General features: G+C 43.0%; 20 non-coding genes across 20 annotated transcripts; all 20 read right to left on the reverse strand.

The window, feature by feature from the left end:
- Positions 1-15,541: 15,541 nt before the first annotated feature.
- TRNAC-ACA (transfer RNA cysteine (anticodon ACA)) lies at positions 15,542-15,613 on the reverse strand. The gene has a single exon. It is a non-coding gene; the product is annotated as a tRNA-Cys (tRNA).
- A 679-nt stretch (positions 15,614-16,292) lies between these two features.
- TRNAC-ACA (transfer RNA cysteine (anticodon ACA)) lies at positions 16,293-16,364 on the reverse strand. Its single transcript has one exon. It is a non-coding gene; the product is annotated as a tRNA-Cys (tRNA).
- Positions 16,365-16,663: 299 nt separating this feature from the next.
- TRNAC-ACA (transfer RNA cysteine (anticodon ACA)) lies at positions 16,664-16,735 on the reverse strand. The gene has a single exon. It is a non-coding gene; the product is annotated as a tRNA-Cys (tRNA).
- Positions 16,736-17,414: 679 nt separating this feature from the next.
- TRNAC-ACA (transfer RNA cysteine (anticodon ACA)) lies at positions 17,415-17,486 on the reverse strand. The gene has a single exon. It is a non-coding gene; the product is annotated as a tRNA-Cys (tRNA).
- A 669-nt stretch (positions 17,487-18,155) lies between these two features.
- On the reverse strand, positions 18,156-18,227 carry TRNAC-ACA (transfer RNA cysteine (anticodon ACA)). The gene has a single exon. It is a non-coding gene; the product is annotated as a tRNA-Cys (tRNA).
- Positions 18,228-18,906: 679 nt separating this feature from the next.
- On the reverse strand, positions 18,907-18,978 carry TRNAC-ACA (transfer RNA cysteine (anticodon ACA)). Its single transcript has one exon. It is a non-coding gene; the product is annotated as a tRNA-Cys (tRNA).
- A 298-nt stretch (positions 18,979-19,276) lies between these two features.
- On the reverse strand, positions 19,277-19,348 carry TRNAC-ACA (transfer RNA cysteine (anticodon ACA)). Its single transcript has one exon. It is a non-coding gene; the product is annotated as a tRNA-Cys (tRNA).
- A 558-nt stretch (positions 19,349-19,906) lies between these two features.
- Positions 19,907-19,978, reverse strand: TRNAC-ACA (transfer RNA cysteine (anticodon ACA)). Its single transcript has one exon. It is a non-coding gene; the product is annotated as a tRNA-Cys (tRNA).
- A 299-nt stretch (positions 19,979-20,277) lies between these two features.
- Positions 20,278-20,349, reverse strand: TRNAC-ACA (transfer RNA cysteine (anticodon ACA)). Its single transcript has one exon. It is a non-coding gene; the product is annotated as a tRNA-Cys (tRNA).
- Positions 20,350-21,028: 679 nt separating this feature from the next.
- TRNAC-ACA (transfer RNA cysteine (anticodon ACA)) lies at positions 21,029-21,100 on the reverse strand. Its single transcript has one exon. It is a non-coding gene; the product is annotated as a tRNA-Cys (tRNA).
- A 299-nt stretch (positions 21,101-21,399) lies between these two features.
- On the reverse strand, positions 21,400-21,471 carry TRNAC-ACA (transfer RNA cysteine (anticodon ACA)). Its single transcript has one exon. It is a non-coding gene; the product is annotated as a tRNA-Cys (tRNA).
- A 558-nt stretch (positions 21,472-22,029) lies between these two features.
- Positions 22,030-22,101, reverse strand: TRNAC-ACA (transfer RNA cysteine (anticodon ACA)). Its single transcript has one exon. It is a non-coding gene; the product is annotated as a tRNA-Cys (tRNA).
- A 299-nt stretch (positions 22,102-22,400) lies between these two features.
- On the reverse strand, positions 22,401-22,472 carry TRNAC-ACA (transfer RNA cysteine (anticodon ACA)). The gene has a single exon. It is a non-coding gene; the product is annotated as a tRNA-Cys (tRNA).
- A 178-nt stretch (positions 22,473-22,650) lies between these two features.
- On the reverse strand, positions 22,651-22,722 carry TRNAC-ACA (transfer RNA cysteine (anticodon ACA)). The gene has a single exon. It is a non-coding gene; the product is annotated as a tRNA-Cys (tRNA).
- Positions 22,723-23,401: 679 nt separating this feature from the next.
- TRNAC-ACA (transfer RNA cysteine (anticodon ACA)) lies at positions 23,402-23,473 on the reverse strand. The gene has a single exon. It is a non-coding gene; the product is annotated as a tRNA-Cys (tRNA).
- A 299-nt stretch (positions 23,474-23,772) lies between these two features.
- TRNAC-ACA (transfer RNA cysteine (anticodon ACA)) lies at positions 23,773-23,844 on the reverse strand. The gene has a single exon. It is a non-coding gene; the product is annotated as a tRNA-Cys (tRNA).
- Positions 23,845-24,402: 558 nt separating this feature from the next.
- On the reverse strand, positions 24,403-24,474 carry TRNAC-ACA (transfer RNA cysteine (anticodon ACA)). The gene has a single exon. It is a non-coding gene; the product is annotated as a tRNA-Cys (tRNA).
- Positions 24,475-24,773: 299 nt separating this feature from the next.
- On the reverse strand, positions 24,774-24,845 carry TRNAC-ACA (transfer RNA cysteine (anticodon ACA)). The gene has a single exon. It is a non-coding gene; the product is annotated as a tRNA-Cys (tRNA).
- Positions 24,846-25,023: 178 nt separating this feature from the next.
- Positions 25,024-25,095, reverse strand: TRNAC-ACA (transfer RNA cysteine (anticodon ACA)). Its single transcript has one exon. It is a non-coding gene; the product is annotated as a tRNA-Cys (tRNA).
- A 679-nt stretch (positions 25,096-25,774) lies between these two features.
- TRNAC-ACA (transfer RNA cysteine (anticodon ACA)) lies at positions 25,775-25,846 on the reverse strand. Its single transcript has one exon. It is a non-coding gene; the product is annotated as a tRNA-Cys (tRNA).
- Between the last annotated feature and the right edge of the window lie 69 nt (positions 25,847-25,915).

The following is a 25,915-nucleotide window of genomic DNA, read 5'->3' on the forward strand; positions in this document are numbered from 1 at the left end:
CTTAATGCTATTAAGCTACGGGAGGGTGTGTACACTAAATCTGGGGCTGAGACTCTCAAGCACATGCTGGAGGTCCATTTTCCTGATTCTACTTTTATCAATCCAACAAACCTTGACTCTCTCTACCCTGTCCTGCACAGGGCTAAGAGGGAAGACTGGCTTGTAGCCAGACAGGTTGTCACGATTCCCAAGCTTCGGTGGGCTGTCAACTGTTTTGAGCCCTACAAGTCTCCGGGACCCGATGGGGTCTTCCCTCTGCTTTTGCAGGAGGGCTTAGACCACATCGCCTCTCCGCTATGCAAGATCTACAGACTTTGCATTGCTCTCGGTCACATACCTCGTGACTGGAAACGCTCTAGGGTCATCTTTATTCCCAAGCCCGGGAAGGCTTCCTATCTCGAGGCGAAAGCATTTAGACCCATATGCCTGACCTCCTTCTTCCTCAAAATTCTGGAGAAGTTGGTGGACAGGTACATCAGAGACGAGGTACTTTCGGTAACTCCTCTCTCTTCTTCACAATTTGCCTACCAAAAAGGCAAATCCACTGAGACGGCCCTTCACGGCCTTACGAATTGCCTGGATAGGGCATTCGAGTTTCAGGAAATTTCACTGGCTGTCTTCCTCGATATCGAGGGGGCCTTTGACAAGGTCTCTAGCTCGGTTATTACTGAAGCTGTTGAGAGATTTGGCATCAGCGCCACTCTTGGCCGCTGGATCAAGTCCATGCTTACCGACCGCGAGGTGTCGGCGTCCCTCCTTGGGGACTCTCTAGGGGTGACTACCAGCAGGGGCTGCCCTCAGGGTGGAGTGCTCTCCCCCCTGTTGTGGTGCCTGGTGGTGGACGAACTCCTGGGGAGGCTCGGGGGTGCTGAGGGCTGTTGCTGCTTCGGGTATGCGGACGATGTAGCGATAGTCTTTACGGGGAAGTTCCCGGATACTGTCACCGCGCTTATGAGATCTGCTCTCTCTAGCGTGGAGCAATGGTGCCAGGCGGTTAACCTCACCGTTAATCCTGATAAAACTGTCCTTGTTCCTTTTACGAGGAAGAATACTAAGGATCTGTTCAATGATATCTCTTTCTTTGGCCAGGTCCTGACAAAGTCCTCCGAGGTGAAATACCTGGGGGTGACTTTTGATTGTAGACTCACATGGAAGCCGCATCTTGATCGGTGTATTAAGAAGGCCAAGATGCTCTTCTGGAGGACCAGGAGCTCTGTCGGCCAGACTTGGGGCCTCAACCCCAAGGCTGTACACTGGCTCTATACTGGGATCATCAGACCCATACTATCTTACGGGGCACTTGTCTGGTGGACAAGGGTCCGGCTTAAGACGGTGCAGGCTGCCCTGCGCAAGCTTCAAAGGCTTGCCTGCATTGGTGTTACGGGGGCCATGAGATCGACCCCAACTGCTTCCCTGGAGGTGCTCTTTGACATGCTTCCTCTTCATCTCTTCATTGAGGAGGAGGCTGTCATGGGAACCTACAGGCTCAACATTAGTGGCTGTTGGGTTCCAAGACTTTGGGATTACAGCCATACGAAGCTCTTTCGGGAGTACGCCGCACTTGAGCCGTCGCTTACGATGTGCTCTGACAAAACCGTTACCAGTTTTGATTTCACTAAGCCATTCAGCATCCACTTCCCCAGTCGGGCAGAGTGGACTAACCTGCTGCCTCTTGGCACTGGGGGTGAAACCATTTGGTTCACCGATGGCTCCAAGACTGATTCCGGCGCTGGCGCCGGCTATTACTGTCAAACCACAAGGGTCGGCTTTTCTGCTTGCCTGGGCACCTTCGCTAGTGTGTTCCAGGCTGAAATTGCCGCGATCTGTTATTGCGCAGATTACTGTATTAACAAAGGGTATACCGGACGGACTGTGAGAATTTATTCTGACAGTCAGGCTGCCCTGAACGCTCTGAACCAGTGTCAGATTACTTCTCAACTGGTGCGTAGCTGCCTCGACCTGCTAGCGCGACTGGCATCCTGCAACAGGGTTCTGCTGTACTGGGTGCCAGGGCATAGCGGATATTATGGCAATGAGCAAGCCGATAGATTTGCGAAAAGGGGTGCGGAGGCCAAGCTCTTGGGGCCGGAGCCGGCCGTCCCCATCCCCTACAGGCACGTCAAACGGTGTCTGCATGACAGGTTGACTGTCATACAAAATCAGCTCTGGCACAGCATGGAGGGCCAGAGACAGACAAAGTTCTTTGTCGATGGTCCCTGCAGGTCTCGTGCTAGGGACCTAATTTCGCTCGGCAGATGGGATATTAGGCTGGCCACCGGTCTTTTGACCGGGCATTGCCGGCTTAATAGGCACCTCCATCTGATGGGTTTTGCCGACGACCCTCTCTGTAGGTCGTGTCAGGAGAAGGAAGAAACATCCGCCCACGTACTTTGCGAGTGCGACTACTTCGCCTCGCTTAGATTAGAATATTTTGATTCACACACCCTGGAACCCTCGAGGGTCTCCTCTCTCACGGTGGAGCGAATTCTTCGCTACGCTGCAGCTACAGGCATATTCAAGGCCTGATTACGAGGATGCACAATATGCCTTTGGCATCGGTGCTAGGGCGCGTACCCTCCTCATCAACAATAATATAATAATATAACCCTAGCCGATCGCCGCGTATATCTTGAAACCAATAATAGATAAAAGCGCATTCGCGTGAACCGATGGTGGAAGCCCTGCCATTGGGAGGCTAGACGTTTCTCGTAACCCTAGCCGATCACCGCGTATATCTTGAAACCAATAATAGAAAAAAGCGCATTCGCGTGAACCGATGGTGGAAGCCCTGCCATTGGGAGGCTAGACGTTTCTCGTAACCCTAGCCGATCGCCGCGTATATCTTGAAACCAATAATAGATAAAAGCGCATTCGCGTGAACCGATGGTGGAAGCCCTGCCATTGGGAGGCTAGACGTTTCTCGTAACCCTAGCCGATCGCCGCGTATATCTTGAAACCAAACGATGACGAAGGAAAAGAAGCCAGAATGGACTGACTGGCGTCCATGTGGAATGGACAAAGACCTGAAGATGGGGGTGCATAGAAGCTAGTGTCAATGTGGAATTGACGAAGAACAGAAGATGGTGGTGCATAGAAGCTGGTGTCAATGTGGAATTGACGAAGAACAGAAGATGGTGGTGCATAGAAGCTGGTGTCAATGTGGAATTGACGAAGAACATAAGATGGTGGTGCATAGAAACTGGTGTCAAGGTGAAATTGACGAAGAACAGAAGATGGTTGTGCTTGGAAGCAAGCAAGTACAGACTAGTGTCCATGTGGGATGGACAAAGACTAGCTGATTGTGGTCCTTAGAAACCGGTTAGTAAAGCCTGGTGTTGGTAGATGAATGGCCAAATTTCCGTGAACCGCGAACGCGTTCCGGAAATCGGGTATTTGCTTGCTCCGATTTGTAAACTGCGAACGCGGTCACGTGGGGTCTGACAGACAGACACACACACACACAGACAGACAGACAGACAGACAGACACGGCCAGTGTAATACCTCTCCGTGACGTCATCGTCACTCGGAGAGGTAAAAAAGAAATAAAGCAAAATAATTATCTCTGATAAAGGAATTTTAAAAACTTAACTATTCACCATTAACCTATTCAAATAGCCCGAAAACATAGTTCATAACCAATTACCAGTAATTATTTTGCCTTATGAAAACCAGGCAGTGAGAGCTCTGGCTGGGTGGGCGATGGCTGGGTGGCTGCTGGCTGGGTTGGCGCTTGCTGTTGTATAGCTATTGAACATATATTAATGATTAAAAATATTATTAGTTTTCCCATATTACACTAACCTATCGCTAATAAAATCTATAAAAACAATAGTCGTTACCTCTTAAAAGCGGACAGTTGGCAGCCATATGGCCAAACTGCCTACAAGCATAGCACAGTCGTGTGCAATGCCTACTACCACGCCTTTCTCCTCGCCTTCCCCCTCGCTTTCCCCCTCGACGGCAACGCGTAATTCCTTCAATGAAGTTGATGGAAACTTTAACCATTTTTAAATGTTCACTGCTGATAAGATAATTCCAGAATGATACCAAATATCCCTCGCATTCAGCTTTATACCCTTTATGGGTATAGCGTTAAAAAACACAGCCCTTTCAAGAACATTTTTTTAGTAATAGATTCATTATTGTATAGATTAGAGTATATGTAGACCGAGTAGCGTCAATAGGCCAAATATGCTTTCAAAGTTATTATTTTTTTGGGAAAGGAAATGAGGAACGCATTATTTTCTATGGTGCCTCCAACTCAGATCCAGGACTCAATTATCTACTGGATATCGTTTATTCCACTTGCACACTAATATGTACACATTGGCTTCTATCCTGTCATCTGTTTACGGCTTTGTACGCATTTTTGCGCGGGTAAGTCGTGAATATTAAATCATAAAACGAAAAGAACTCGTAGTCCAAGCAGCGACAATAGGTGAGATATAAGGTCAAAACATTTTTCACTCCCATCTAGCTATACTAGAGCATCTTTAGTCCGAATAGAGGCAATAGGCCTAAATTGACGAAAAAATTAAAGTTTTTGGTAAAGGAAATGGGAAACCCATCAAATCATGTTTCCTCTTATTGTCTATAGCTTGGATGAGTAAAAGTGCCTTTGGATTTAATACTGACGTTCGAGAAAGTCGTTATTTACATCCTTGTAACCGGATATGATGTTAATGGAAACAAAAAACGAGAATAGCTTTTCTAATCATGTGATGGTCCACGTTCTTTTTCACATAGCCCACTTCATCACGCGCTCGACTGACGTTCGAGAAAGTCGTTATTTACATCCTTGTAACCGGATATGATGTTAATGGAAACAAAAAACGAGAATAGCTTTTCTAATCATGTGATGGTCCACGTTCTTTTTCACATAGCCCACTTCATCACGCGCTCGACTACTCAAACTGATCGCGCCATAGAACTCGTTCAATAGGCCAAAAAGTGCGAATTTTGGATTACCGGCGGAAAGTTCCAAGGAAATCAAAATTAACATTAAGTTCAATGAGAGGAGGTAGAGCTTTGGTCAGATCTTCTGTCCCATTGATTCTTTTGACATGATATTTTAATGAGAGGTGTGTTACAATCTATTATTTCTAAAAATGGTTAAAAATGTTCAAAATTAATTATCTTTGTCAAAATGATAATTTTAGTACTTTCACCCCCTTTCCGATAACAAACATATTGCTTACACATGACACTAAATATCTTCTAATTAAACAAAACTCTAGTCCCAAAAGCCTAAAACACACCTGTTCTGGGGATTAAGAAACTAACTGAAGAACGTTGGGAAAAAGTATCACAATAATAGTTGCTGTTGGTAAAAGCACAAAGATTTAGTCGGGATATTATACTAGTTTTCATGACAGCCAAGAATAAAAATGCTTCCTCGAAGCCGTCCTCGGCTTGTTCGATGACAGTTAGAAGCTTCTTGTGTGGTAGACTTTACATTAGCATTACTGTTCTATCAGTATCATTAGCATTTACTGATACCTATTTCGCTAGTGCTAAACGTTCTTAATGAAAGACTTCATTTTATGAGTAATTCAACTGCTCTGGTGTTGATGAAATAGTTTGATTATGGACAGAATGGCTTGCATCACCAAAAAGGCTTTCGAGACATCTGGCCCTCTGGACGTTTACAAGTCTTAGAAAATTGTTTCAAGAGGTCTAGGTTTTTTAATCTATTTCTCTCTAAAAGCCATGTTTTTGGACGAGGAGGGTGGGTTCGGTTTTTCTTACCTTAGAAAACGGTTGTAAGTACTGAATTTAAAATTTTGACATTGGAAATTTATGTTTATTAAAAAAACCGTATCCACTTTAAGAAATTGATTCTTATTTATTTAATAGACCAGACTGTTACACCCCTCATTCAAATTTCAAGACATTAAGATATATTAAATTAGCACTGAATCCATCATTTGACTTTGGAAAATAATTTTATTTAAAAAAAACTATCAACCCTAGAAGTTTGAATCCTTTTTAAAATAATATAACCTTGTTATTATAATAATATTACTACTTGGGCAAAAATAATTTTGCATTACTCCGTGTGGTTTCCAATGTGCTAATAATATAGTAAATAATCGAGTTGAAACACTTAGTACAGAACTGTATGCATTAGACTTAATAAAAACGACAAGTTCAGATCGTTCTATAATCGTTAATAACAGGTCAAACAGTTTTTAGTTGAAATAATTTTTACGTTAATTTCCACTGGAAAAAACTTCATCTTCTTCGTCATCTTCTTCTTCGTTTACCGAAGTTTTATTTGGTGTGCTGATTACACCAGCCTTTTCCGCTCCTTTACAAGGAGTGTTTGGTTGGTGAACTGAAGTTTCCTCAGTTTTTTCAGGTGACGACTCAGCGCCACCAGCAGCCACATCAAACATTTCTTCGTTACTTGAAAATTAAGAAAGGAATAGAATATTAATTTTTAAACTTTAACGCTGTTTAAGGCATGTCTAAAAATAACTATTCCAAACATTTTACTTTATGAACTATTTGACAATATATAATATTCAAACAAACATCTATTGCCACCAAAATTACTTTTTGATGAAAGAGCTTAACTTGAGTTCATCGGCCTCGTCAATTTCATCGGAATCCTAAACTATTTCAGGTGCCGGCGAGCTTTGATTTCTGTTCAATAAGGTACATGTAAAATTAAAATTTAACTATAGAGCAATGAAGCCATTTAATAATAGCGAATACATCCGTCGTCCCTTTTAAGTGAACAGCAATAAGCTTGCCCAATGATTTTATTTAGTTAAGGGAAAACCATATAAAATATTAAATGTCAAAGCTAATCATTTGTAACTTAAGTAGGCGACGGATCTATAGGCATAAAAGTGAAATTGAAAACATTACATTTCAGATGATTTAGGTAAATCTGTTAGAGATGGGCCGATACCGATACCATATCGGTATCGGTACCGATATTTGGCTTTAACCGATATATCGGTATCGGTTAAAAATGAACCGATATTTCTACCCGATATTTTTTGAAGAAAATAAATACTTAAGACCTAAACTCTGAGACAGCACAGTTTTTCATCTATTTTTGGATAACGTAACTAGTGTCTAAAATGGGTTTTTCGTATGATAAGCCAGTTTTATAGTCTCAAGTACCATATCGGTATCGGTTTGATATCGGTTTAATCGAAGGATCGGGTAAAATATCGGTATCGGTACGTATCGGTTTCCCAAGTATCGGATCATATCGGTATCGGTTTAAACTGGTATCGGCCCATCTCTAAAATCTGTCTCGTAAATGCCCAGTAAACGAGCGTTTTTCTCTAAATCATCAGAAGGAATTCTATTAAAAAAATAGTAAATAGTTAAATTGCGTGGTCTTAACACATAAGTTATTTACCTCTTGCCATTTAAAAAACAGAAATTATTAATTTGCAAGGAGTAGCTCCCGATAGACATTTTAACATCAGAACTGTTGTCTGACAGCTGATACAATAAAACTAATGTTTTATCGGGGTTGTCATAAATATGAGTAACTTTATTGAACACCAGGGCATCGCACATTATTTGAGGTGAATCCCGTTTAAATAACCAAACGTGCCTATCACTGATATCCGGTTTGGATAAATGATGCTTTGTTTAAAAATAAACTTGAAATATATCGTGGCCACTTCTGTGCTGGACATCCAGCAACCCTTTGAATGATATTCCACGGGTGGTATTTCACCACGAACGTTTTCTCAGCCATTTTAATGGAGAAAAACGTTAAATGTAAGGATAAATTAATCAAAAAATTCGTATTACCGTACAATTACCCAATTCTTGTTCTAAAGATACGTTTTATTTAATACGTAGCCTGCCGATAATTTAATTTAATTTCCCTATATTGCTTCATTTTAAGTCTACATCAATACTTGCGATAATACTTTAAATTCCCGATAATTTTTCATAAAGAATACTATTTATATTCCCGATAATTTTTCATAAAGAATACTATTTATATTCCCGATAATTACTACTTTAAATTGCCTTTCATTTTGCCGATAATTTCTATTTGAATTTCCCTTTCATTCTCCCAATAATTTATATTTTAAACTCCCTTTAATTATCCCGATAACAACCATTTCAAATTACTTATTGTAGTTCCAATTAATGATAATTTAATTTTCCGGTAATTTTATATTTAAACCCGAAATTTTATTTTTGTATATTTTAAATCTAATACCTACATGCAGTCTTGGAAATAAGGATTTTTTTAGTGAACTAACGTTCCATTGTTTATAATCTATTTAATGAACAAACGTTCCATTCTTAATAATCCACATTGGCAACTTTTAATTTAAGAAATGGTTTCGCAACCATTTCTTGTCCTGCGAACTTTAGAAATGGTTGTTAAGAAACGTTTGACCAGCCATTCCCTTATCTTTTGAACTTAAGAAATGGTTTCCCGGCCAGTTTTTTAGCCTTCGTCCTTAAAGGCCTGTCCAGACTGACATATTTTGCGGGTTCGCATCTTCGCTTTGCTTGTTTGCAAGATCGAGCTACTGTCCACATTGGGTTTTCGCTACTTCGCGTCCTCACCTCGCGAAGATACAAATTTCTCGCGACTAGGCCAAGAATTTCGCGCCTTCGCGAGAAAAGCACCAATCACGGACGAGAGGAAGGCTGGGGCGATTAGTCTCGTTTTTCTCTTTGGACAACGTCGACGGAGAAGGGCAGATGGCGCAATGATTGCTCAAACTTTATTGGCTCCAAGAATGGGAAAGGCAAAATATTTGCGTGTGTCAGAACAGAAGTGCAAATGTTTTTCGTGATCTGTTGCGAAGACGCGAATAGACGAAGGCCGAACTCGAGTTCAATGTGGACAAAGCTTAAGAAACATTTGACCAGAGTGGTGTGGCGTAGCGGTTAGCGCTTTACTCTCGCGGCAAAATGATCCCGGGTTCAATCCCGGAATGCGCCACCGGGTCATAAAAAGTGAACAAATCCTTCTGCGTAGTTTTCAAGTTTTCTCCTCGCTTAAAAAATTTTCCTCCGCTCGTCTAACACTGTTTCTCCTTTCCATCAAAATTTGTAGAAGTTAACGGTAATAGTTAGTATAGGGCGCTGTCGGTTAGGGACCGTCCATAAACTTCGTCACGCAAAAAAAAAACATATTCTGAACCCCCCCGTCCCCCCAGATCACGCTTTTCTCAGACCCCTCCCCTAAAAACCACGTCACATTTCTTTAAACCCCCCCCCCCCTCTGCACTATGATTTGTCTTAATTTACAAATTTAATTTGATTAATTTTTTAAGTGATATGCCGCTCTCGCTGAAATATTTTGCACGGCTGAAAATTCAAAGTTCTCTTCCGTTTTAAGCTTTTTCCCTCTGATTGACCTTTAGAATTTTAACGTCTGGATGTGCTTTTTATAAGCTTCAAAAAAGTTCCATAAAGCTTAGTTAAAGGGGCACACTTTTTAGGTTTCGACACTGTCACCGAAAAACAGACTAATCGTTATCGAGCTTGAGATTTAGAAAATTTGCCAAAGAAACTAAACCATTTCAATCGGCAGGGGGATTTGATTCATCCTCAAAAATAATAGGGGCGAATAAACAGAGACATAAGAGAGTTTAAGCTGTTTATTTTAAATGCGCTATTTAAATTGGCTATAAAAAGGTGTAAATAGTAGAACATTGCTTAAATTTTCTACTATTTAAGCGATAATGGAATAACAATTTTGGTAAATTATTGTAACAGTGGACAATGGAATGTTGTCTTTCCCTCTTCTATAACATAAGAGAGCCAATCGGCCTCTTACTGACTTCGTAACAAAATCAATGCTAAATGTGACGTCACGCATAGAAGAACCCCTCCCCTCCCCCTTGTCACGGACCGTCACAAATTTAGAAACCCCCTTCCCCCATAAGAGTGTGACGTAGTTTATGGACGGTCCCTTTTCCTCTCATCCACTTTTGCTAATACGTAAAAATTTTGCTTCACTTGTCCTTCAATAGTTGAGCTAAGCAAAGAGGGGGAGTAACGAAAATCTCAATTATATAAATCGCCGTTTTCTTGATGTTTGGTTGATGGGCTCGAGACGTCACAGTGACGTAAAAGTTGTTGAACGGAAAGGGGACATTTTGAAGTTAGCACTGTTTTCGAAAATGGACTTGGGGAAACGTCTTGTCTTACTGGCCCTCAAAACGTTACGAAGAGCATATGTCTCTTTTCAATTATTAACGAGCTTGCGAATAATGAAATTGTTTAAGAAAATTATGTCCATTTGAATGGTAGAAGTTGTTAATACAATTACTGTATTAATTTAAGTCCCGAGCCAACTTTTCGTCTGTCAAGATTTCTAAAGTCAAGATGGTTTATTTGATTGGCAAGCGCTGAGCATCATGACGTCAAAACCGGAAACGCGGAAAAAGCGTACAGTAGGGAAAATCCGACATCGCTTAGTAAGCGCTGTCATCAAAGAGGGTTATTGAACGTACCCTCTGGGTAAAATAACTGATCCCTGGGGCTTGACCATGAAGTCAAGCTAGTAAAACTTTCGGAAAATGTAATGGTCAAAATGTTTTTTTTAAAATTATGGACAGTCTTGAACATCAACTTCCTCTGGTCCAAAACCAGTTTATTAATTGCTTGGACTAGTTTTTTTAATTCAAAAAGTGGGGGTTACTGGTCCTCGGGACCAGTTTATTAATGGGAAATCTATAGGCGAACAAAGGCGGGGACCAGGCCGGAGACCAGTTTATTATTTAGGACACTAGGGGGGACACTGGTCCCACGGACTTGTTTAAAAATAAACTTATTTCCCAGACTGATTATGGAACATTTCGAAATTTTATTGTTCCAGTGTCCTTTGCTTATTTCCGGCCCCGGAAAACGACATGAATCGAGAAGAGTCGTCTGTTTCGAGTTCTTCAAATTGGTTCCTTAAACCAAAGAAAATATAGAACTATCGTTAAACTGTTCCAGCGCGTGACTCGGTGAGTGGCGAACTGCCGATGTGGAATTGTTCAAGTATTGGGATTTCGACGAAGAGTAAAGGTGGGAGCTAGCGCGCAGTGCTCGCGTTGCGTCAACAATCGGCAAAAGGTGATTTCGCAAATTCGGGCTGGTCACGTGCAACTGTTTCTAGAGACGTCACATAAAGTCCTACTACAGTAAAGAATAGATTTTATTCGGCCGTATTACTAGAGGTAGAAATACATTACTTTACACGAAGACGGACGAAGTTCACTTCTCCCTACCTGGTGCCGGCCATCATCTATGAAGTATTTTTACAGGCTAGAAACGGTAGCGTTCCTCCCGAACAGCGAGGCAGAGAGGTGAAAATAAAAACACTAGCGTCGCGTAGTGAGAAAAATGTGCTTTTCTTACAATCGTATCATGGTTGTATCTTATGCAGCGGCTTCTCACTTGCGCGAAATACAGTTGAATCCCGCCGTTTCTAGGAAACGTCAGATTATCTTGGCAGTGGCCATTTATCACAGTTCTCTCTCGAGAGGAAAAAGTTTTCTCTTCGCGACTAGCGCGCGTCGGGAGGGGGAAAAAATTCACGCCTGTTCACTCTTGGAAAGTTTTTTTTCGGGTTTTCTCTTCATAGATGATGTCCACGGTACTAACCATTATTGAAGTGAACTTCGTGTAAGGTAATATATTTTTGCTAGAGGGTGATTGTTAAGTGTCGTCTGCTACAAATAGACAGGCCTTGCCAGGGCCGGAAATAAGAAAAAATTCTTATAGGACATGTGTCCAGTGACCCCTCCTTTGACTGGAAAATTTATGGGACATTGTCCACTGGAGTGTGCAAAAATAGTGTTGCATCATCATAGTCAAGCTATAAAAACATCGGAAAATTTACTGGTCAAAATGTTCAGTGACCCCCTTAGTTTTTGAAAAATTATGGGACATTTAAAAATTTTATTGGACAATGTCCAGTGTCCTGTGCTTATTTCCGGCCCTGGGCCTTGCTACAAGTTAAAGACTTACAAACATGTTTACTCTTCATTAATTTGGTTACGAAATAAATATAAAAATCATTGTTATTAAACAGGAAACAAACCATTTAGCTGCTAAAGCATTCACTAATCCAACTGTAACATTTGAACAAGCAGACAGCTTAATCCTTTCATCCTATGTTTTCCCTGCAATAAACCTATGCCGTAGTAGTTACGTTGCACAAACACTAAAACAAGCTGGCACGTGCTGACATAGTTTGCGAAATCACCTATTGGCATTTGCGTGAATAGAAGATGACAGGCGATGATCTATGGAGGAAGATAGAAAGGGGGTAAGCCTTGGTTTTTTCAATTTGGGGAACACTACGAGACGGGATAAGATTCAAATCAAAGTACGAGATGGTCGCCCGTCCATTCCTGGACAACTTAACTTAATTAAGTTAGCGTTACTTCTACATCAATGCAAAGCCCAAAACCCTCGATTACTTACCCCAGGAAGGTGAACGCTAGTTTCGCCAAGGGTGATGCGAAATCTGAGAGAAATCGGCCAGCGCGCTAACTGTGGAACGGGCGAGGTTAGGTGGGACGCCAAGAAAAGGGGGAGGAATAGGCGACGTACTCAATTGTAATTGGTCAAGAAGGGCTACGGAGGAACCAATTACAATTGAGTCCGATTATTTCCTCCCCCCTATTTCTGGTGTCCCACCCAACCGGAGCCGTTCGACAGTTAGCGCGCTGGCCGATTTCTCTCAGATTTCGCATCCCTTCCCACCCCCATCATCATCCTTGGTTTCGCTGTCAGAGTGAGGGACGTGACCCTTGAAAGAGGAAAATGGAACAAGTGCAGTTTAGAGGGCAATTGTCCATATTCGTGTTGTGTTCAGCACTGTCGAAATACCTAGAAACCACTGGAAAATTTTATGAAAAACTGAAAAATAATGTTTTTAAAGTAAATGTTTTATTCGAATGGCACTCTTATCTTAACCTAAGCCCACAAGTACCTACAAGCACCCACAAGCACCCACAAGTACCTACAAACACCCACAAGTACCCGGGGCAAGCACCCACAAGTACCATGGGCAAGCACCCGGAAAAGTACCCACAAGTACCCGGGGCAAGCACCCGGAAAAGTACCCACAAGTACCTTCAAGTACCCACAAGTACCTTCAAGCACCCACAAGTACCCACAAGTACATTCAAGCACCCACAAGTACCTTCAAGCACCCACAAGTACCTAAAAGCGCCCACAAGTACCTACAAGCACCCACCACCACCACTATCCGGGAAGAGCCCATGTTCTTCCGAAAACTACATTTCATAGAAAAATGTGTCAAAATTTCATAGGGAAAGTCCCTGGCACTTCTTCTGATTAGGTTGAAAAATATTTTCGTTAAAGGCCGACTTCCAGCAGCGAAAAGGGTTCTAGCGAACAGAAAACCGAGCATCGAGACTTACAATGGAGTAGGGACCGTGCACTGATTTTCGAATCCCCGCTGGGGTAAAAGATGGAAGGGTTCTATAGCTAACTGAAAGCCGTGCTGCAATGTGGTTCTAGCGAACTGAAGATACGCAATGAAGCATTTCCTTCAGGGGAAAGCAAAAATTTGGGAAGAAATAAATTGAAAAGGATTTCTATTGTTCATCTTCAGTTCGCTAGAACCTCATTGCACGGCTGTCAGTTAGCGAGAACCCTTCCATCTTTTGACCCCTTGCGGGGATTCGGCACGGTCCCTACTCCATTGTTAGACTCGATTCTCGGTTTTCAGTTCGCTAGAAGTTCCCTTTTCGATGCTGGAAGTCGGCCTTTAAATGAAATATTTTGGTGGAAAAAGAAATACGATTAAAGAGTTAGAGCCATAATTTTCGTCATCCACAAACTTAAAATACGAAAAAAATCAAAGAAAAATCTAGTTTATTATGATATGTCTAACTTTGTACTTGGTTTCGTAGAAATTTATAAAATTGCAATCAAAGTATTGTACAGTTTGGAAAAGGCCTAGTTAAAATTTTGTGGCTCGTTTGATGACGTAGTTAGGAGAAATTTTCTCTCTAGATGTCGCTCACGTGACGCCTATCAAGCCTATTTTATTCAGATTCGCGCCGCGACATTAGTAGACTCGAGAGTCTCAGGTGCTTGGCTTTTCCGCGAGATGCCGCGAGTGACGTATCAAGGAGAAAACCCCGCCAAAAATTTTTTCCGCAAATTTGCTTTCGCCCCCAAATTTCAAGTTTTCCAAGCGTTTTTTCTGTGTTTAAATATTGATCAAGCTGCATATTTTTGGAATCAGAAGAGTTTAAACTCTCAAAAAAGTAAGGTTTTCTTTAGATTTGACATCAGTTTTAAACCAGGTCGCTATTCCTTTAAGACAAATAATTTAGACCACTTATCTTTTAATTTTCAAGGCTTTGTTATCAAAGACACTTTTTTTATTAATTGCAGGAATAGGTCCGTCCCTTGACAAGTTAAGATTAGGTTAGACGCAAGGACATTAAGTTTAAAATTGACAAAATTAAAATTATTATTTCACCAAAAATGAAGGTTAATTAAAAAATAACATTGGAAATAATTAATTCCACGATCATTCAAAAAGTCCTGGAAAGGTATCAATAATCAAGCTAATTATTAAGAACTTGGATAAGGTAACAATGATTTGGTGTCAAAAAAACTATAAAATTTAGTAACATTTTGGAATAGGCGGCAATTTCTTCGGTTGATAATAACAAAAACAGGTGCATAGCCGCTCATAACAAAACAAGAGGCAAAGGCTTAACTTACCACTACAGTTTCTTCTATTTTACGCTTTTTTGTCGGATACTCGCACACTGTAAGACTACTCGAAATAGTGCCGAAGCTTCTGTTTTGCTGTCGTTCAAGTTTTAAAACGGTTTGGACAAATTTATTTGCGCTATCATTAATATAAAAATTACACTGCGTTTCTACGTCAACCATAGACGCCATTTTTCTTTTCGACGAAGATCGCAGCCACCGGAAGTTTAGGAACGAAAACCAAGGAGCATAGATACCACTACATGCTCTACCACTGAGCTATCCCTCTTGTTCATGGCCGTAATGTCGATTTAAATAAAATAATCGGAATGATCCGTGCTGTTACAGGGGGAACTCGGGTTTGAACCAAGAACCTCTCGATCTGCAGTCGAATGCGAGCTATCCCTCCTTGTTCCTAGCCGTAATGTCGATTTAACTAAAATAAAAAGAATGATCAGTGCTGTTACAGGGGGAACTCGGGTTTGAACCAAGTACCTCTCGATCTGTAGTCATATGCTCTACCATTGAGCTATCCCCCTTGTTCATAGCGAAATGTCGATTTAAATAAAATAAACGGAATGATCCGTGCTGTTACAGGGGGAACTCGGGTTTAAACCCAGAACCTCTCGATCTGCAGTCGAATGCGAGCTATCCCTCCTTGTTCCTAGCCGTAATGTCGATTTAACTAAAATAAACGGAATAATCCGTGCTGTTACAGGGGGAACTCGGGTTTGAACCAAGGACCTTTTGATCTGCAGTCGAATGCGAGCTATCCCTCCTTGTTCCTAGCCGTAATGTCGATTTAACTAAAATAAAAGGAATGATCAGTGCTGTTACAGGGGGAACTCGGGTTTGAACCAAGGACCTCTCGATCTGTAGTCGAATGCTCTACCACTGAGCTATCCCCCTTGTTCATAGCCGTAATGTCGATTTAAATAAAATAATCGGAATGATCCGTGCTGTTACAGGGGGAACTCGGGTTTGAACCAAGGATCTCTCGATCTGCAGTCGAATGCTCTACCACTGAGCTCTTCCCCCTTGTTCAGAGCCGTAATGTCGATTTAACTAAAATAAACGGAATGATCCGTGCTTTTACAGGGGGAACTCGGGTTTGAACCAAGGACCTCTCGATCTGCAGTCGAATGCGAGTTATCCCTCCTTGTTCCTAGCCGTAATGTCGATTTAACTAAAATAAAGGGAATAATCCATGCTGTTACAGGGGGAACTCGGGTTTGAACCAAGGACCTCTCGATCTGCAGTCGAATGCTCTACCACTGAGCTATTCCGCTTGTTCATAGCCGTAATGTCGTTTTAATTAAATTAAACTGAATGATCCGTGCTGTTAGAGGAGGAACTCGGGTTTGAACCAAGGACCTTTCGATCTGCAGTCGAATGCGAGTTATCCCTCTTTGTTCCTAGCCGTAATGTCGATTTAACTAAAATAATTGGAATGATCCGTGCTGTTACAGGGGGAACTCGGGTTTGAACCAAAAACCTCTCGATCTGCAGTCGAATGCGAGCTATCCCTCCTTGTTCCTAGCCGTAGTGTCGATTTAACTAAAATAAAAAGAATGATCAGTGCTGTTACCGGGGGAACTCGGGTTTGAACCAAGGACCTCTCGATCTGTAGTCGAATGCTCTACCATTGAGCTATCCCCCTTGCTCATAGCCAAAATGTCGATTTAAATAAAATAAACGGAATGATCCGTGCTGTTACAGGGGGAACTCGGGTTTAAACCCAGAACCTCTCGACTCGCAGTCGAATGCGAGCTATCCCTCCTTGTTCCTAGCCGTAATGTCGATTTAACTAAAATAAACGGAATAATCCGTGCTGTTACAGGGGGAACTCGGGTTTGAACCAAGGACCTTTCGATCTGCAGTCGAATGCGAGCTATCCCTCCTTGTTCCTAGCCGTAATGTCGATTTAACTAAAATAAAAGGAATGATCAGTGCTGTTACAGGGGGAACTCGGGTTTGAACCAAGGACCTCTCGATCTGTAGTCGAATGCTCTACCACTGAGCTATCCCCCTTGTTCATAGCCGTAATGTCGATTTAAATAAAATAATCGGAATGATCCGTGCTGTTACAGGGGGAACTCGGGTTTGAACCAAGGATCTCTCGATCTGCAGTCGAATGCTCTACCACTGAGCTCTTCCCCCTTGTTCAGAGCCGTAATGTCGATTTAACTAAAATAAACGGAATGATCCGTGCTTTTACAGGGGGAACTCGGGTTTGAACCAAGGACCTCTCGATCTGCAGTCGAATGCGAGTTATCCCTCCTTGTTCCTAGCCGTAATGTCGATTTAACTAAAATAAAGGGAATAATCCATGCTGTTACAGGGGGAACTCGGGTTTGAACCAAGGACCTCTCGATCTGCAGTCGAATGCTCTACCACTGAGCTATTCCGCTTGTTCATAGCCGTAATGTCGTTTTAATTAAATTAAACTGAATGATCCGTGCTGTTAGAGGAGGAACTCGGGTTTGAACCAAGGACCTTTCGATCTGCAGTCGAATGCGAGTTATCCCTCTTTGTTCCTAGCCGTAATGTCGATTTAACTAAAATAATTGGAATGATCCGTGCTGTTACAGGGGGAACTCGGGTTTGAACCAAAAACCTCTCGATCTGCAGTCGAATGCGAGCTATCCCTCCTTGTTCCTAGCCGTAGTGTCGATTTAACTAAAATAAAAAGAATGATCAGTGCTGTTACCGGGGGAACTCGGGTTTGAACCAAGGACCTCTCGATCTGTAGTCGAATGCTCTACCATTGAGCTATCCCCCTTGCTCATAGCCAAAATGTCGATTTAAATAAAATAAACGGAATGATCCGTGCTGTTACAGGGGGAACTCGGGTTTAAACCCAGAACCTCTCGACTCGCAGAAGAATGCGAGCTATCCCTCCTTGTTCCTAGCCGTAATGTCGATTTAACTAAAATAAACGGAATAATCCGTGCTGTTACAGGGGGAACTCGGGTTTGAACCAAGGACCTTTCGATCTGCAGTCGAATGCGAGCTATCCCTCCTTGTTCCTAGCCGTAATGTCGATTTAACTAAAATAAAAAGAATGATCAGTGCTGTTACAGGGGGAACTCGGGTTTGAACCAAGTACCTCTCGATCTGTAGTCATATGCTCTACCATTGAGCTATCCCCCTTGTTCATAGCGAAATGTCGATTTAAATAAAATAAACGGAATGATCCGTGCTGTTACAGGGGGAACTCGGGTTTAAACCCAGAACCTCTCGATCTGCAGTCGAATGCGAGCTATCCCTCCTTGTTCCTAGCCGTAATGTCGATTTAACTAAAATAAACGGAATAATCCGTGCTGTTACAGGGGGAACTCGGGTTTGAACCAAGGACCTTTTGATCTGCAGTCGAATGCGAGCTATCCCTCCTTGTTCCTAGCCGTAATGTCGATTTAACTAAAATAAAAGGAATGATCAGTGCTGTTACAGGGGGAACTCGGGTTTGAACCAAGGACCTCTCGATCTGTAGTCGAATGCTCTACCACTGAGCTATCCCCCTTGTTCATAGCCGTAATGTCGATTTAAATAAAATAATCGGAATGATCCGTGCTGTTACAGGGGGAACTCGGGTTTGAACCAAGGATCTCTCGATCTGCAGTCGAATGCTCTACCACTGAGCTCTTCCCCCTTGTTCAGAGCCGTATTGTCGATTTAACTAAAATAAACGGAATGATCCGTGCTTTTACAGGGGGAACTCGGGTTTGAACCAAGGACCTCTCGATCTGCAGTCGAATGCGAGTTATCCCTCCTTGTTCCTAGCCGTAATGTCGATTTAACTAAAATAAAGGGAATAATCCATGCTGTTACAGGGGGAACTCGGGTTTGAACCAAGGACCTCTCGATCTGCAGTCGAATGCTCTACCACTGAGCTATTCCGCTTGTTCATAGCCGTAATGTCGTTTTAATTAAATTAAACTGAATGATCCGTGCTGTTAGAGGAGGAACTCGGGTTTGAACCAAGGACCTTTCGATCTGCAGTCGAATGCGAGTTATCCCTCTTTGTTCCTAGCCGTAATGTCGATTTAACTAAAATAATTGGAATGATCCGTGCTGTTACAGGGGGAACTCGGGTTTGAACCAAGAACCTCTCGATCTGCAGTCGAATGCGAGCTATCCCTCCTTGTTCCTAGCCGTAGTGTCGATTTAACTAAAATAAAAAGAATGATCAGTGCTGTTACCGGGGGAACTCGGGTTTGAACCAAGGACCTCTCGATCTGTAGTCGAATGCTCTACCATTGAGCTATCCCCCTTGCTCATAGCCAAAATGTCGATTTAAATAAAATAAACGGAATGATCCGTGCTGTTACAGGGGGAACTCGGGTTTAAACCCAGAACCTCTCGACTCGCAGTCGAATGCGAGCTATCCCTCCTTGTTCCTAGCCGTAATGTCGATTTAACTAAAATAAACGGAATAATCCGTGCTGTTACAGGGGGAACTCGGGTTTGAACCAAGGACCTTCGATCTGCAGTCGAATGCGAGCTATCCCTCCTTGTTCCTAGCCGTAATGTCGATTTAACTAAAATAAAAGGAATGATCAGTGCTGTTACAGGGGGAACTCGGGTTTGAACCAAGGACCTCTCGATCTGTAGTCGAATGCTCTACCACTGAGCTATCCCCCTTGTTCATAGCCGTAATGTCGATTTAAGTAAAATAATCGGAATGATCCGTGCTGTTACAGGGGGAACTCGGGTTTGAACCAAGGATCTCTCGATCTGCATTCGAATGCTCTACCACTGAGCTATTCCCCCTTGTTCAAGGCCGTAATGTCGATTTAACTAAAATAAACGGAATGATCCGTGCTGTTACAGGGGGAACTCGGGTTTGAACCAAGGACCTCTCGATCTGAAGTCGAATGCTCTACCACTGAGCTATTCCCCTTGTTCATAGCCGTAATGTCGTTTTAAATAAAATAAACTGAATGATCCGTGCTGTTAGAGGAGGAACTCGGGTTTGAACCAAGGACCTTTCGATCTGCAGTCGAATGCGAGTTATCCCTCCTTGTTCCTAGCCGTAATGTCGATTTAACTAAAATAATTGGAATGATCCGTGCTGTTACAGGGGGAACTCGGGTTTGAACCAAGAACCTCTCGATCTGCATTCGAATGCGAGCTATCCCTCCTTGTTCCTAGCCGTAATGTCGATTTAACTAAAATAAAAAGAATGATCAGTGCTGTTACAGGGGGAACTCGGGTTTGAACCAAGGACCTCTCGATCTGTAGTCGAATGCTCTACCATTGAGCTATCCCCCTTGTTCATAGCCAAAATGTCGATTTAAATAAAATAAACGGAATGATCCGTGCTGTTACAGGGGGAACTCGGGTTTAAACCCAGAACCTCTCGATCTGCAGTCGAATGCGAGCTATCCCTCCTTGTTCCTAGCCGTAATGTCGATTTAACTAAAATAAACGGAATAATCCGTGCTGTTACAGGGGGAACTCGGGTTTGAACCAAGGACCTTTCGATCTGCAGTCGAATGCGAGCTATCCCTCCTTGTTCCTAGCCGTAATGTCGATTTAACTAAAATAAAAGGAATGATCAGTGCTGTTACAGGGGGAACTCGGGTTTGAACCAAGGACCTCTCGATCTGTAGTCGAATGCTCTACCACTGAGCTATCCCCCTTGTTCATAGCCGTAATGTCGATTTAAATAAAATAATCGGAATGATCCGTGCTGTTACAGGGGGAACTCGGGTTTGAACCAAGGATCTCTCGATCTGCAGTCGAATGCTCTACCACTGAGCTCTTCCCCCTTGTTCAGAGCCGTATTGTCGATTTAACTAAAATAAACGGAATGATCCGTGCTTTTACAGGGGGAACTCGGGTTTGAACCAAGGACCTCTCGATCTGCAGTCGAATGCGAGTTATCCCTCCTTGTTCCTAGCCGTAATGTCGATTTAACTAAAATAAAGGGAATAATCCATGCTGTTACAGGGGGAACTCGGGTTTGAACCAAGGACCTCTCGATCTGCAGTCGAATGCTCTACCACTGAGCTATTCCGCTTGTTCATAGCCGTAATGTCGTTTTAATTAAATTAAACTGAATGATCCGTGCTGTTAGAGGAGGAACTCGGGTTTGAACCAAGGACCTTTCGATCTGCAGTCGAATGCGAGTTATCCCTCTTTGTTCCTAGCCGTAATGTCGATTTAACTAAAATAATTGGAATGATCCGTGCTGTTACAGGGGGAACTCGGGTTTGAACCAAGAACCTCTCGATCTGCAGTCGAATGCGAGCTATCCCTCCTTGTTCCTAGCCGTAGTGTCGATTTAACTAAAATAAAAAGAATGATCAGTGCTGTTACCGGGGGAACTCGGGTTTGAACCAAGGACCTCTCGATCTGTAGTCGAATGCTCTACCATTGAGCTATCCCCCTTGCTCATAGCCAAAATGTCGATTTAAATAAAATAAACGGAATGATCCGTGCTGTTACAGGGGGAACTCGGGTTTAAACCCAGAACCTCTCGACTCGCAGTCGAATGCGAGCTATCCCTCCTTGTTCCTAGCCGTAATGTCGATTTAACTAAAATAAACGGAATAATCCGTGCTGTTACAGGGGGAACTCGGGTTTGAACCAAGGACCTTTCGATCTGCAGTCGAATGCGAGCTATCCCTCCTTGTTCCTAGCCGTAATGTCGATTTAACTAAAATAAAAGGAATGATCAGTGCTGTTACAGGGGGAACTCGGGTTTGAACCAAGGACCTCTCGATCTGTAGTCGAATGCTCTACCACTGAGCTATCCCCCTTGTTCATAGCCGTAATGTCGATTTAAGTAAAATAATCGGAATGATCCGTGCTGTTACAGGGGGAACTCGGGTTTGAACCAAGGATCTCTCGATCTGCATTCGAATGCTCTACCACTGAGCTATTCCCCCTTGTTCAAGGCCGTAATGTCGATTTAACTAAAATAAACGGAATGATCCGTGCTGTTACAGGGGGAACTCGGGTTTGAACCAAGGACCTCTCGATCTGAAGTCGAATGCTCTACCACTGAGCTATTCCCCTTGTTCATAGCCGTAATGTCGTTTTAAATAAAATAAACTGAATGATCCGTGCTGTTAGAGGAGGAACTCGGGTTTGAACCAAGGACCTTTCGATCTGCAGTCGAATGCGAGTTATCCCTCCTTGTTCCTAGCCGTAATGTCGATTTAACTAAAATAATTGGAATGATCCGTGCTGTTACAGGGGGAACTCGGGTTTGAACCAAGAACCTCTCGATCTGCATTCGAATGCGAGCTATCCCTCCTTGTTCCTAGCCGTAATGTCGATTTAACTAAAATAAAAAGAATGATCAGTGCTGTTACAGGGGGAACTCGGGTTTGAACCAAAGACCTCTCGATCTGTAGTCGAATGCTCTACCATTGAGCTATCCCCCTTGTTCATAGCCAAAATGTCGATTTAAATAAAATAAACGGAATGATCCGTGCTGTTACAGGGGGAACTCGGGTTTAAACCCAGAACCTCTCGATCTGCAGTCGAATGCGAGCTATCCCTCCTTGTTCCTAGCCGTAATGTCGATTTAACTAAAATAAACGGAATAATCCGTGCTGTTACAGGGGGAACTCGGGTTTGAACCAAGGACCTTTCGATCTGCAGTCGAATGCGAGCTATCCCTCCTTGTTCCTAGCCGTAATGTCGATTTAACTAAAATAAAAGGAATGATCAGTGCTGTTACAGGGGGAACTCGGGTTTGAACCAAGGACCTCTCGATCTGTAGTCGAATGCTCTACCACTGAGCTATCCCCCTTGTTCATAGCCGTAATGTCGATTTAAATAAAATAATCGGAATGATCCGTGCTGTTAGAGGAGGAACTCGGGTTTGAACCAAGGACCTTTCGATCTGCAGTCGAATGCGAGTTATCCCTCTTTGTTCCTAGCCGTAATGTCGATTTAACTAAAATAATTGGAATGATCCGTGCTGTTACAGGGGGAACTCGGGTTTGAACCAAGAACCTCTCGATCTGTAGTCGAATGCTCTACCACTGAGCTATCCCCCTTGTTCATAGCCGTAATGTCGATTTAAATAAAATAATCGGAATGATCCGTGCTGTTACAGGGGGAACTCGGGTTTGAACCAAGGATCTCTCGATCTGCAGTCGAATGCTCTACCACTGAGCTCTTCCCCCTTGTTCAGAGCCGTATTGTCGATTTAACTAAAATAAACGGAATGATCCGTGCTTTTACAGGGGGAACTCGGGTTTGAACCAAGGACCTCTCGATCTGCAGTCGAATGCGAGTTATCCCTCCTTGTTCCTAGCCGTAATGTCGATTTAACTAAAATAAAGGGAATAATCCATGCTGTTACAGGGGGAACTCGGGTTTGAACCAAGGACCTCTCGATCTGCAGTCGAATGCTCTACCACTGAGCTATTCCGCTTGTTCATAGCCGTAATGTCGTTTTAATTAAATTAAACTGAATGATCCGTGCTGTTAGAGGAGGAACTCGGGTTTGAACCAAGGACCTTTCGATCTGCAGTCGAATGCGAGTTATCCCTCTTTGTTCCTAGCCGTAATGTCGATTTAACTAAAATAATTGGAATGATCCGTGCTGTTACAGGGGGAACTCGGGTTTGAACCAAGAACCTCTCGATCTGCAGTCGAATGCGAGCTATCCCTCCTTGTTCCTAGCCGTAGTGTCGATTTAACTAAAATAAAAAGAATGATCAGTGCTGTTACCGGGGGAACTCGGGTTTGAACCAAGGACCTCTCGATCTGTAGTCGAATGCTCTACCATTGAGCTATCCCCCTTGCTCATAGCCAAAATGTCGATTTAAATAAAATAAACGGAATGATCCGTGCTGTTACAGGGGGAACTCGGGTTTAAACCCAGAACCTCTCGACTCGCAGTCGAATGCGAGCTATCCCTCCTTGTTCCTAGCCGTAATGTCGATTTAACTAAAATAAACGGAATAATCCGTGCTGTTACAGGGGGAACTCGGGTTTGAACCAAGGACCTTTCGATCTGCAGTCGAATGCGAGCTATCCCTCCTTGTTCCTAGCCGTAATGTCGATTTAACTAAAATAAAAGGAATGATCAGTGCTGTTACAGGGGGAACTCGGGTTTGAACCAAGGACCTCTCGATCTGTAGTCGAATGCTCTACCACTGAGCTATCCCCCTTGTTCATAGCCGTAATGTCGATTTAAGTAAAATAATCGGAATGATCCGTGCTGTTACAGGGGGAACTCGGGTTTGAACCAAGGATCTCTCGATCTGCATTCGAATGCTCTACCACTGAGCTATTCCCCCTTGTTCAAGGCCGTAATGTCGATTTAACTAAAATAAACGGAATGATCCGTGCTGTTACAGGGGGAACTCGGGTTTGAACCAAGGACCTCTCGATCTGAAGTCGAATGCTCTACCACTGAGCTATTCCCCTTGTTCATAGCCGTAATGTCGTTTTAAATAAAATAAACTGAATGATCCGTGCTGTTAGAGGAGGAACTCGGGTTTGAACCAAGGACCTTTCGATCTGCAGTCGAATGCGAGTTATCCCTCCTTGTTCCTAGCCGTAATGTCGATTTAACTAAAATAATTGGAATGATCCGTGCTGTTACAGGGGGAACTCGGGTTTGAACCAAGAACCTCTCGATCTGCATTCGAATGCGAGCTATCCCTCCTTGTTCCTAGCCGTAATGTCGATTTAACTAAAATAAAAAGAATGATCAGTGCTGTTACAGGGGGAACTCGGGTTTGAACCAAGGACCTCTCGATCTGTAGTCGAATGCTCTACCATTGAGCTATCCCCCTTGTTCATAGCCAAAATGTCGATTTAAATAAAATAAACGGAATGATCCGTGCTGTTACAGGGGGAACTCGGGTTTAAACCCAGAACCTCTCGATCTGCAGTCGAATGCGAGCTATCCCTCCTTGTTCCTAGCCGTAATGTCGATTTAACTAAAATAAACGGAATAATCCGTGCTGTTACAGGGGGAACTCGGGTTTGAACCAAGGACCTTTCGATCTGCAGTCGAATGCGAGCTATCCCTCCTTGTTCCTAGCCGTAATGTCGATTTAACTAAAATAAAAGGAATGATCAGTGCTGTTACAGGGGGAACTCGGGTTTGAACCAAGGACCTCTCGATCTGTAGTCGAATGCTCTACCACTGAGCTATCCCCCTTGTTCATAGCCGTAATGTCGATTTAAATAAAATAATCGGAATGATCCGTGCTGTTAGAGGAGGAACTCGGGTTTGAACCAAGGACCTTTCGATCTGCAGTCGAATGCGAGTTATCCCTCTTTGTTCCTAGCCGTAATGTCGATTTAACTAAAATAATTGGAATGATCCGTGCTGTTACAGGGGGAACTCGGGTTTGAACCAAGAACCTCTCGATCTGTAGTCGAATGCTCTACCACTGAGCTATCCCCCTTGTTCATAGCCGTAATGTCGATTTAAATAAAATAATCGGAATGATCCGTGCTGTTACAGGGGGAACTCGGGTTTGAACCAAGGATCTCTCGATCTGCAGTCGAATGCTCTACCACTGAGCTCTTCCCCCTTGTTCAGAGCCGTATTGTCGATTTAACTAAAATAAACGGAATGATCCGTGCTTTTACAGGGGGAACTCGGGTTTGAACCAAGGACCTCTCGATCTGCAGTCGAATGCGAGTTATCCCTCCTTGTTCCTAGCCGTAATGTCGATTTAACTAAAATAAAGGGAATAATCCATGCTGTTACAGGGGGAACTCGGGTTTGAACCAAGGACCTCTCGATCTGCAGTCGAATGCTCTACCACTGAGCTATTCCGCTTGTTCATAGCCGTAATGTCGTTTTAATTAAATTAAACTGAATGATCCGTGCTGTTAGAGGAGGAACTCGGGTTTGAACCAAGGACCTTTCGATCTGCAGTCGAATGCGAGTTATCCCTCTTTGTTCCTAGCCGTAATGTCGATTTAACTAAAATAATTGGAATGATCCGTGCTGTTACAGGGGGAACTCGGGTTTGAACCAAGAACCTCTCGATCTGCAGTCGAATGCGAGCTATCCCTCCTTGTTCCTAGCCGTAGTGTCGATTTAACTAAAATAAAAAGAATGATCAGTGCTGTTACCGGGGGAACTCGGGTTTGAACCAAGGACCTCTCGATCTGTAGTCGAATGCTCTACCATTGAGCTATCCCCCTTGCTCATAGCCAAAATGTCGATTTAAATAAAATAAACGGAATGATCCGTGCTGTTACAGGGGGAACTCG

This window comes from Phalangium opilio, unplaced genomic scaffold (genome assembly GCF_054372755.1).
Source record: "Phalangium opilio isolate 3A_F unplaced genomic scaffold, DU_Popi_V2 ptg000053l_1, whole genome shotgun sequence".
In the NCBI taxonomy this organism is placed as follows: domain Eukaryota; kingdom Metazoa; phylum Arthropoda; class Arachnida; order Opiliones; family Phalangiidae; genus Phalangium; species Phalangium opilio.